The following is a 10,614-nucleotide window of genomic DNA, read 5'->3' as shown; positions in this document are numbered from 1 at the left end:
GACATTAAGAGAAATTATGGGTAATGAGGTTGGAAACCTTAGATTATTGTAGTATCATACTGTAAAGGAACTTACCTTAAAAATAGTATGGTAAAGTAGAAAGTACACTGGACACAGAATCAGGAGTGATCTGGACTAAAATCCCACTTCTATCATTTACAAACTAGATGAATATAGGTCACTTAATCCTTTTGTGTCTCAGGTTCCTCTTTTACAAAATGAGGGTTATAAATAAAAAAAAAACAAAACAAAATGAGGGTTATAAGATACATTTCACAGGATTGTGATAAGGATGAAATGAGATAATGTATGTAAAGTACAAATAAGCCTTAGAGTGCTATATAAATGTTACTACATAACAGGTTTAAAAGTTTGTATTTTGTTCAATAGGTAATGGGGACTTATGGGGCAGGGGAAGCAGCAAGGGGAGGAAGCTGTCATGTGACATGATTAGCATCAGAGATTTAAGGAGAGAGCAATTTTTTGTTAGTGAGGGAAGAAAAGAAGTAATATTTTATGGATTCAAACTATACAGAGAAGTCAAGGAGAATTCAGAGCTAAGAAAAAAGATTGGATTTAATGACTCCAAGGCTGTTAATAACCTTGGACAGAGCAGTGTATATTGATATTGAGGGAAGTCAAATGGCAAAGGATTTAGGAGTGAATGGATGGTAAGAAAGAAAGACAGGGAAAGGAAGGAGAGAGCAGTGGATTCAAGGGATGGTTTCTATGAATCGACAGGCTTGTTTAGCTAGTTTATGGCAGAAGGCACTCAACAGTCAATGGTGACTCTGGGCAGAAGGCTTTGTTGACACTGCCAAACCTTCATCAGGATCTTACTAGGGACCCACTTTTGTTAAACTATGATATCCTTTCAAGAAGTCTCGTTGTCAAGCACTCAAGAGACTTCCAACTTTGTACATCATCTTTCAAATTGTGGCCATGAGTTATCTTCCCAATCCATTATATCCACCCACACCCCAAAGATTGGGTTGGCATTTTTATAGTTGGTTGAAGTAAGCTCAAGATAATTATACATTTTTATGGTCCCCAGTGATAGAGTATTATATGGAGGGATCAACAGTCATTTTTTTTATCCTTTCAAGAGTATTACCTCCCAAATGATGATAGGGAAGTTTATCAATTCTGTTATGTAACCCACAAGTGTGAGATTTCTGGAGCAAGTACATAATTCTAATTTCAAGTGTCTTCCCTAGTTGAGAAACCACTAACTATGGAAGATGAAGGAAATTTTGGCATGCTAATGGTAACTATAAAAACTGGCCTTCTTGAGTTTACAATTGAGAAAACAATGAAAAAATCCATTAAAATTTCTAAAAAAGAGAGAGAGAGTTTGCAGCTTAGATAACAAGTTGGAAAACTAGAAAAAAGAACTTGAAGAAAAAGAGATGTGACCAGCTGCAAATGTAGCAAAAGAGTCTTATTGAAGCTCTATAAAATCTAAATATGGAAAACAAGGAGCTTAAGGAAAAATACAGTGAAGCAACTTTGGATGTTCTCCAGTTTGAGGAAGATCTCGTGACCATGACACAGAGAGTAATTACAAAGGAGACCAAAGAATTCATGTTTCTGGCCAAAAAGCTGAGAGATGCAGTACATGTGAGGGATCAGAAAATAACTGATCTCCATAGTGCCAGGCTGGAAAACAAGTAAAAAAAAAAACACCTAGGGAATGGTGTTGAGATTGTGAAAAAGCAACAGAGAAAAAAATCCAGTTGAGGAGGACCTGCTCAGGGAGGTGGAAGACTGGAAGCTTCCTCTGCAAATGGCTGCAAACAAATTACAGAGAGAAATTCAAGGAGTGTCAGAGGCTCCAAAAGCAAGTGAGCAGGCTCTCAGTTGCAGGATAAAACTGGGAACCAACAGGAAGAGATAGATGCCTCAAGCAACATGGAGAATGTGGTTGGCTCCCCTGCCGATATCAAACTATCAGCTACTATAGTTGGACTTGCTACTTCTGAGATAATTTCTGAGATGGTGACAAGGGGGCAAGTTTGTGAAATGACTAAATAAATTGTTGAGAAAACAGAAAATTATAAGAAATGTAAACAACTACTATTAGATGAGAAGGCAAAATGTAGCAGCTACGCTGAAGAACTAGCAAAATCAAACAAGTAAAGGAACAAGTGAAAATTAGCAAGAATGTAGAACAAAGGTTTATAGAAGCGAAAGAGCAACATAAAATTCAATTGATGCAGAGAGAACAAGAAATAAATGATTTGTCCTTACATTTGGAAACCCTCCTCAGGGAGGGGGAAGAGAAGAAGAAACTTAAAAAGAGACTTGGAAATCAAGCAGAAATAGTCATGGAAATCCCATGTGAGTATCACCCTCAAAGAGCAAAATGGTCCTGTTCTTTCAGAGCCAAAAAGGAAACTAGTTCTACAGTTCAGAAACCCCTATATAGCTCAGGACACAAGACATGGGGCAAATGGTGCTTTTCACCCAGATGAAATCCAAAGGCCACCTTTAAAAATGTTCTCTTGGGGGTTGGAAAACAATGTGATCTGTAACCAGCCTGCTCAAAACCTTAGTCAGCCTGATAGTCATCAGGAAGACCTTGAAGGTAGCAGTGATGATGATGAGAATGTTTTTACTATTCAAATCCTCCAAAGCAGCTTTTACATGCTCCTGGAAGAACTTTTGCTTTGATTCCAACTTTGATGCTCAAAATGTGTCTCCTCTATGACTTAATGCTCTCTCCCAACTACAGTCAAAGAAAGTTTGAAGAACATGTTGAAACTCTTAACTGTCTATAGTAGCTCAAATTTGCAGTATTGAGGGTATGGCAGTTTCATTTGGAATTTAGGTGTTGGAAAACCTGAAACATGAAGCCATTTACTCTCATTATATCCTGTGAGATATACAGTCTAGCTTTAAAAAGCAGGGAATAGAAGAAAATCTAGAGAGAAGCAGAAGCAGCAGCACAGTCTTGAAAACTACAAGTTGAATTTAAATATCTAAAAAGAAAAGGAAGTGGTACATAACAGAGATTTACAGTTTCTCATGCAATCATGTCCACTTTATTTGGTGTTTAAGTCCAGAATGAAATTATTTTTAAAAGAAGAAAAAAAAGAGATTGACAAGATCATAGATCTAGAACAGGAAGGACCTTGAAGAACATCCATTTTAACTTCTCTCTGCATAGTTGAGGAAACTGAGGCCCAGCAAGGTTAAGTAATTTACCCAAGGGCAGCTAGGTGGAGCAGTGAATAGTGTTCAGGGACTAAACCCATCTTCCTGAGTTCAAATCTGACTTCAGACACTATTTGGGTAACTTCGGGCAAGTCAATTAATCCAGTTTGCCTCAGTTTCCTCATCTGTAAAATAGACTGAAGAAGAAAATGGCAAACCACTCCAGTATCTTTGCCAAGAAAAAGCCAAACAGGGTCATAAAGAGTCAGACATGACTGAACAACAACAACAACATCCAAGTAGAAAGTGGTAGAGCCAAGATTCAAACCAAGATCCACTTACTCCAAGTGCAGGGCTCCTTCCAACCACCCTGCCTATTTGATTTTTAGTTAGGGAAACTAAGGCACAGAGAATTTTAGTCTCTTGCTCAATAACAGTTTGTTGGAAGCAGTTATGTGACTCCCACTTCTAGATCCCTCCAATCCAGAGCTCTTTCCATAAAACTATTTTACAATTTTTCAAGTAAGAGCCAATACTTTAATAAAGTATAAGACAAGAGAGAGGTGGGCCAGGATTGCTGACCCTCAGAGAAAATATTTCCTGTTAAAAGACTCTTGGCAACAGAGTGAGCTTCCTGGAGAACTTGAAACACTGCTGGAAGTACTTTGTGAGAATCAGTAGAGGAGTAACCAGAGTTCACTCTGCTTGAGGTTCTGAGACCCCATTTATTTCTGTCACAGTTTCAGCTCAGCTCAATTCATCTTTGATCCATGCAGTAGACAGTGAAATTTCTGCACCACAGCCTGTGATCAAAGCAATATTTGAAGAACAATAAAAGTGGTAGCTCCTCTAGGCTAAAACGACTATGTCAGCTGTGTCCTTCTCAGTTGTGCTTTTGGATCTTCCAATCCAACCTGATGCAGTCTGACATACAATCTTTCAGGGCCACTGAAACCCTCATGCATCTGGCTACCTTTTCAAGAGATTTGGTTTTTCAAGAAACTTTTTCTTAGGCATGTGTTAATACAAATGTTTTGGGATTTACACTCTAGGAAAAGAGCTTAAAGACCATCTAGTACAAAACCTTTATTTAACATGAGAAGAAATAGGTTTAGCATGGGAAATTAACTTGTGATGTAAAGATTATTTTCCTTTTCATATGTTTTTAAATCACCAACTGAATCTGTCATTGCCTGCCCCCAAGGACTGCAGTTATTCCACTGTATTAATGTTGTTTGGAAGATGGGCATAAAGACAAAATTAATTAAATGCCACATTTGGTATGAAAAGTGAAGCTATTGTACCAACATTCATTGGTTGTTGTTGAAGAGAACAAATATAACTAACTCATCAAGGGATTGAGTATATGATTTCATTAGCATTCTCCCCAATGGCATCATTCTAATACAGGCTCTCTTACCAATGACCACCATCCTGGACTATTGTAATAGATTTATACAGTTGCTTGCATATGGGTTAGACAATGAATTCTTTAAGAGTAGGGACTGCTTTTTTTTTTTAATTTCTTTGTATCCCCAGCACTTAGCATGGTGTCTGGCATATAGAAGGTGCCTGATAAATTCTAGCTGACTGATTTACTAGGTTATTTTGGCTTTTTTCTCCTTTAATTTTCAGTTAGGGAAGGAGTTTGGTGAGAGGGATGTGGGTGGGGAGCTAGTAGTAGTGATGCCAAAATATGAGGGGAATTGAAACATTTTTAAGTGAACAATAGAGAAGAAAGTAGATTTATAAAAAAAAAAAGAGTAAATAAGAGCAACAGTTTTGATGATAATGTATGGAATTTATCATATCTTTTTAAAAAATAAAACAAACAGTATGGAATGAAAATTCACACCTTCATACAGAATCCTCTTTCTGTGTTGTTATGTATATAGAAATGGTCTTCTTTGTGTATAAGTTCAGAATGAGATAATAAAATTTTAAAAATGAAAGGGGGTAGGAGAGAGGTGGGTAAGAGCTCAAAGAGAAAATGAAAAGTAAGTGGGAGGAAAACTAGAAAAATAAAACGACAAAAAAGTCAAGGAAGACTCTCAAGAAGGAAGGAAAGGAACATAAACAATATCAAATGACATGAAAAAGTCAGGGGGATAAAAAATGCATTTGATTTGACTAGATCACTACTGTCCTTCTAGGTTATAGAGTCATGAATTTGGTCAATCAATAACTTACTCATCAAGCATTTATTAAGTCCTTTCTCTGTGCCAGGCACCGTGCTAAGCACTGAGAATGTCATTTTGTTGTTGTTGTTGTAGTTGTTTGTCTTTTGTTCTCAAAGAGGACTGTGACATCAGGAAGATGATGCCATGACTTTCAAGTGAATTGGGTTTAAGTGAGGGAAGGCTGTGCAGAGTCACCAGCCTCATTCTCTCCTCCAGAGCCATCTGGGTCTAGTGGCAAGATATAAATTAGGATGACTGGAGATGATCCTGGACACAATGGGAGACCTGAAAATATAAGTACAAGCAAAAAGAGATAGTATCTGCCTTCAAGGAACTTATAGTTTAGAAGGGAAGATGACACATAAAAAGAAGCTAAAAAGGGAGATTTTGTTAAGGATTATTGTAAGGTTGTTGTGAGGATCAAATGACATAATATTTTGTAAGGCACTCAACATAATGCATGACATATAATTCTTACCTTCATTTACCTCCTACCCCTTTCCCCCAAACAACCAATGATTTGATTGGGGGGCAATATAATACGCTACATTTGGGGTCAAGAAAGCTTGCATTTGAATTCCAGCTCTGCTATTTATGACCTATGTGACCCTGGGAAAGTCATTTAACTACTCTGGGACTCAGATTCCTCATACATAAAATAAAGGAGTTTGACTACTAGATCATTTCTAAGATTCCTTCCAACTCTGAATCTATGCTCCTCTAAATTCAGCAACCTCAGTGGGGTAAGTGAAGACTGTAATAGAGTCTATTATTCTTCTAAGACATTTTAGTGTAGTGGAAAGATTTGGAATCATAAGCTTTGTCTTTTAATATCATCCAGGCCAGTTATTAGTTCGCATAACCTTGGGGAAATAGGACTAACCTCTCTGGGTTCCAGTTTCCTCATCCTACTTCTATTTATTCTTTCATTCCTTAGTTTGTGAATTTGTTTTTTCATTTGTTTATTTTTTTAGACTAGATCTGTAATTCTATAGTTAAAGGGACATTCCAGTGAGATGCAGATCAGTACCTATTCTGAAATTTAGGAGTCTTAGAGAGTTGCCTGGGGATACTTAAAGGTTAAGTGAATTGACCAAGGTTATAGTCATTATATATAAGAAACAGAACTCGAAGGTCAGTTTTACTTTGAGACCAGTTCTGGATCCATTAAACTATCCTGCCTTTTTTTCTCACACTCAACTAAGAATCAAAAATACCCTAAGGGTCCATGGTAAGGATGAGAATCAGTATAGTGTACTGGCTAGTATGATGGATGTAGGGAGACCTGGGTTGAGATCCAATCTCTGACACGTACTAGCTGTATGTCATTTAATCTCTATGAGCCTCAGTTTCCTTGTCTATAAAATTGGGTTAATGACATATGTAGTACCCAACTCATGCAGTCGCTGTGAGACTGAAATGTAAGTAAATGTTACATAAGCAAAATATTTCTTAAATGTCAGTTGTTATCAACAGATGAGATAATATATATGGAGTACTACATGAAGGTTAGATTCTCACTTTGTGCTGAAGGAACACTCATCAGGGGCATATAGATTGTTGAACATGGTCCTGATACTCTCTGCGAAATAGCCAGGGAACAGAGAATATCTAAAATCAAGCATATGAGCAGTATTGTGGTTTTTTTTAATATCCTTGCTTTTTCAGAAGTAAATGAAGAGTAAATTTTAAGTTTAAATGTTTAACATTACACCTGAATAAGTAGGTAAAGAGCAGGATGAGAATTACAGGTTTGGGAGCTAAAAAGGACCTAGGAGATATCAAGTCCAATCACCTCATTTTATAGATGTCACCCAATGAGAAGCGGCTAATGCAAAGTCATACTAGCTAGAAGCAAAGTCAGCCATTCATCCCACCTTCTGTCCACTACGACAGCAATGAAGCCTCAAAGGGATGATTTCAGGGACCCAGAAAAATTCTTTTTTTCTTCCCTCTCCCATTCATTGGTCTTCATTCCTTTATCTGAATACTTGGATATGTTTTATGATGCAAATTTCCCTGAGAGAGGCAATATTTTAAGCTATCGTGCTTAAGTGTGAAGGTATTTTAGGCCACAGAATCTAGGGAAGAGGTCTAGAGGTGCTTGAACCCCAAGATAGTGACGCGGGCCCTGCCTGAATGAATTCAACTCAAATCTTCTTCCAGCCAGAGAAAAAGTTTATTAGAGATAAATCATATAGGCCAGACTCTTTTTTTTTAAATTAATAATTTATTTATTTTTAGTTTTCAACATTTACTCCCAAGAGATTTGAGTTCCAAATTTTCACCCTATCTCGCCCCTGCTGCCACCGCCAGATGGCATGCATTCTGAATACCCCTTCCCCTAGTCTGCCTTTCCTTCTATTTCTTCCCCCCTTCTATTATCCCCTTCCCCTTCTATTTTCCTATAGGGCAGGATAGATTTCTGTAACCCATTTCCTGTATTTCTTATTTGCCAGTTGGATGTGAAAACATTTTTTTTAAACATGTGTTTTTAAAACTTTGGGTTCCAAATTTTCTCCCTTCCTCCCTCCCCACCCACCCTCATTGAAAAGGCAAGCAACTCAATATAGGCTATACATGTGCAGTTATGCAAAACACTTCCATAGTAGACATGCTGTGAAAAACTAACTCTATTTCCCTTAATTTTATCCTGCACCCCCATTTATTCTATTCTTTCTTTTGACCCTGTCCCTCCTCAGAAGTATTTGCTTCTGATTACCCCCTTTCCCAATCTGCCCTCCTCTCTATCATCCCCCTACTCTCTTGTCCCCTTCCCTTCCTATTTTCCTGTAGGGTAAGACAGATTTCCATACCCAATAGAGTGTGTATGTTATTCTCTCCTTAAGTCAAAACCTATGAGGATAAGATTCACTCATTCCCTCTCACCTTCCCCCATTTCCCCTACACTGTGAGAGCCTTTTCTTTTCTGTTTTTTTGTGAGATAATTTACCCTGTTCTACCTCTCCCTTTCTCCTTCTCCTAGTATAATCCTCTCACCCCTTAATTTTATTCTCAAATATCACCCTTTCATCTTCAACTCACTCTGTGCCCTCTATCTATCTATCTATCTGTCTATCTATCTATCTATCTATCTATCTATCCATACATATATTTTCCCTCCAACTACCCTAATACTGACAAAGGTCTCATGAGTTACATATATCATCTTCCCATGTAGGAATGTAAACAGTTCGACCTTAATAAGTCTCTTATGATTTCTCTTTCCTGTTTACTTCTTCATGTTCTACCTGAGTCTTGTACTAGAAAGTCAAATTTTCTATTCAGCTCTGGTCTTTTCATCAAGAATGCCTGAAAGTCCTCTATTTCACTGAATGACCATTTTTTCCCCTGCAGGATTATACTCAGTTTTGCTGGGTAGGTGATTCTTGGTTGTAATCCTATCTACTTTGCCCTCCGGAATATTATATTCCATGCCCTCTGGTCCCTTAATGTAGAAGCTGCTAAATCTTGTGTTATCCTGATTGTGTTTCCACAATACTTGAATTGTTTCTTTCTGGCTGCTTGCAATATTTTCTCCTTGACCTTGGAACTCTGGAATTTGGCCACAATACTCCTAGGAGTTTTCCTTTGGGGATCTCTTTCAGGAGGTGATCGGTGGATTCTTTCCATTTCTATTTTGCCCTCTGGTTCTAAAATATCAGGGCAGTTTTCCTTGATAATTTCTTGAATGATGATGTCTAGGCTCTTTTTTTGATCATGGTTTTCAGATAGTCCAATAATTTTTAAATTCTCTCTCCTGGATCTATTTTCCAGGTCAGTTATTTTTCCAATGAGATATTTCACATTGTTTTCTAATTTTTCATTCTTTTGGATTTGTTTTACAGTGTCTTGATTTCTCATAAAGTTACTAGCTTCCAATTGCTCTATTCTAATTTTTAAGAAAGTATTTTCTTCAGTAGTCTTTTGGACTTCCTTTTCCATTTGGCCAATTTTGCTTTTTAGGGCATTCTCTTCATTGGCTTTTCAGACCTCTTTTGCTATTTGGGTTAGGCTATTTTTTAAGGTGTTATTTTTTTCAGTATTTTTTTGGGTCTCCTTTAACAAGCTGTTGACTTGTTTTTCATGATTTTCTTGCATCACTCTAATTTCTCTTCCCAGTTTTTCCTCTACTTCTCTTACTTGCTTCTCAAAATCCCTTTTGAGCTCTTCCAAGGCCTGGGACTGATTCATATTTTTCTTGGAGGCTTTGGATGCAGGAGCTTTGACTTTGTTTTCTTTTTCTGGTTGTACGTTTTGATCTTCTTTGTCACCAAAGTGAGATAATATAGTCTGACTCTTTTTGCACTGCTTACTCATGATCCTGGCCAATTACTTGAGTTTTAAACTCTTTATTAAGGTAAAACTCTGCTTCCAATGTGGAGAATATATTGTCCCAAGCTTTGGGGGTTTGTACAGCTGTTTTCAGAGATACCTCTAGGGCCCTGAAAATTTTCAGTTCTTTCAAGGTGCTATGATAAGGGGAGAGGTGTTTCCTTTCCACTGCCACAAGTTCCACCATGCCAGCGCTCCTCCTCACCCCAGGACCACCCCTTAGAATTGTGACCCCGATCCAAGTATGGGCAAAGCAAGAGATTCCTGCCTTAGCACTGGCAAAGAGATTCCTGCAATCCCCCTCTGATCAGCCATTTGATTTCCCCTCAGTCTATGGGCCAGAAGCTCAGAAGCCAGCCGCTGCCCTGGGGGTGGCTGAGACCTAGCTTCTTCTCTCACCACAGTCACAGACTTTTCCCACTGACCTTCTAAGTTGTCTTTGGCATTGGTGGGTTGAGAAGTCTGTAAGCCGCCACAACTGCCTGCGATTCAGTCCTCTGTGGCCTGCTCCAGGGTCGCCAAGGCCTGCGTGCCCACGCAGAACTGCGCTCCTCTCCCCACCCGGCGCAATATACCTTTCCTGATCAGCCATCCAGGTTGTCTTGGGCTGGAAATTTGTTTTACTCTGGTTTTTTTTGTGGGTTCTGCTGTTTTAGAATTTGTTTAGAGCCATTTTTTACAGGTATTTGGAGGGGTTTGAGGGAGAGCTCAAGCAAGTCACTGCTTTCCCTCTGCCATCTTGGCCTAGGCCAGACTCTTAAGAAATCTGAACATTAGTAACACCCGTAGGGACGAGCGGGCATGAGAGAGTCTCAGCCTTTTGGGCATGAGAAAATCTCAGAGTTTGAATGGGGGCCAGGGTGGATCTTATATACACTAAAGTAACTTTGGGTGACCAGAGGAAGTGGGGGGGTGGTTGGGAAGAGGGTCTAGGTGAGAATTC

At 38.5% G+C, this 10,614-nt stretch overlaps 1 pseudogene; it reads left to right on the top strand.

Moving 5' to 3' along the window:
• The first annotated feature begins 863 nt into the window (after nucleotides 1-863).
• Nucleotides 864-2,780, top strand: LOC114025026 (annotated as a pseudogene).
• The last annotated feature ends 7,834 nt before the right edge of the window (nucleotides 2,781-10,614 follow it).

The sequence above is a fragment of the Vombatus ursinus genome, unplaced genomic scaffold, assembly GCF_900497805.2.
Source record: "Vombatus ursinus unplaced genomic scaffold, bare-nosed wombat genome assembly UNPS02014826.1, whole genome shotgun sequence".
NCBI lineage: Eukaryota > Metazoa > Chordata > Mammalia > Diprotodontia > Vombatidae > Vombatus > Vombatus ursinus.
The sequence above is the reverse complement of the archived record's forward strand: the minus strand, read 5'-3'. Positions and strand labels throughout refer to the sequence as shown.